The sequence below is a fragment of the Penaeus japonicus genome, unplaced genomic scaffold, assembly GCF_977035675.1.
Source record: "Penaeus japonicus unplaced genomic scaffold, GWHDUDI00000001_assembly GWHDUDI00000006, whole genome shotgun sequence".
Classification (NCBI taxonomy): Eukaryota; Metazoa; Arthropoda; class Malacostraca; order Decapoda; family Penaeidae; genus Penaeus; species Penaeus japonicus.
In genome coordinates, this window is record NW_028234408.1 from 34,530,538 (window position 1) to 34,531,550 (window position 1,013).

Consider the following 1,013-nt stretch of genomic DNA (forward strand, 5'->3'; position numbering starts at 1 on the left):
TCTCAATGTTAAGGGCGAGGTCATCCTCAACATCACTCTCTCCGGTAAGACGTATTCACACCCTTTTGTCATCGTACATGATGCTCACATCCCAGGAGACTTGTACCTCGGATATAATTTCTTACATAAAGCTTAAATTCACCAACAACCAGATAAGGACACCATCACCCATCAAAGTAACATCTATCACCTTACAAATCCAAGCTTAGTGTGGCATTACTCTCTTGACACCATGAACACTGCCGTCGCAGTTACGTCTCCACCAGAATCCGCTCCCGACGACCCGTCGTCGCGCATTTCCTCGAAGAAGGACGACCCTCCTCGATGCACGTCCTTCTCCACGAACACCTCTGTTCAAGATCCTCCGGTACGTCGCCATAACGCCTCGTTAGCGCCTCCTCTCGACTGTGAGACGTCCCATACGGTAACATCGTTGCTCTCCTTTACCCGGACACCTCAGTCGGATGTGCCCTCCTGCAGCCTTACCAAAAATCTCATCTTACCTCCGTTCACAGACTGGCTTGTCCCCATGCGTGTGTCATCCAAGGATGGGACAGCACTTGTCACACCTGACTGCATCTGAGTGAAGGGACTCTGCGCTCTCCCCGTGATCTACGAAGTGGCTAATGGCAAAAGTGCTTTGCGCCTGATCAATGCAACTAGCACTCCTGTTCGCCTGCATCGTGGGACACGAGTGTCCGACTGTGAGGTCACTGACCTCCCTGTCGTCGACAAAGAGCCCCTTGTCGCACCTGCTTGCAGCACAACTGTGACGAGCACCCCAGACGCACCTTTTCGTCGATAGATTTAGCTCAAGGGTTCCTTCGAGTTGAAATGGACCCATCATCAAAGGATCTCACTGCCTTTTCAAGACCTCACGGGCATTTCGCATTTCCACCGATGCCATTTGGCCTTAGAAATTCTCCAATTACCTTCTCTAGACTGATGTCCCTGATTATGCAAGGACTGATCGGAAATGTAGCCTTCCTCTACCTCGATGACCTACTAATCGC

At 50.9% G+C, this 1,013-nt stretch overlaps 1 pseudogene; it reads left to right on the forward strand.

Moving 5' to 3' along the window:
• Positions 1-232: 232 nt before the first annotated feature.
• On the forward strand, positions 233-805 carry LOC147471707 (uncharacterized; annotated as a pseudogene).
• The last annotated feature ends 208 nt before the right edge of the window (positions 806-1,013 follow it).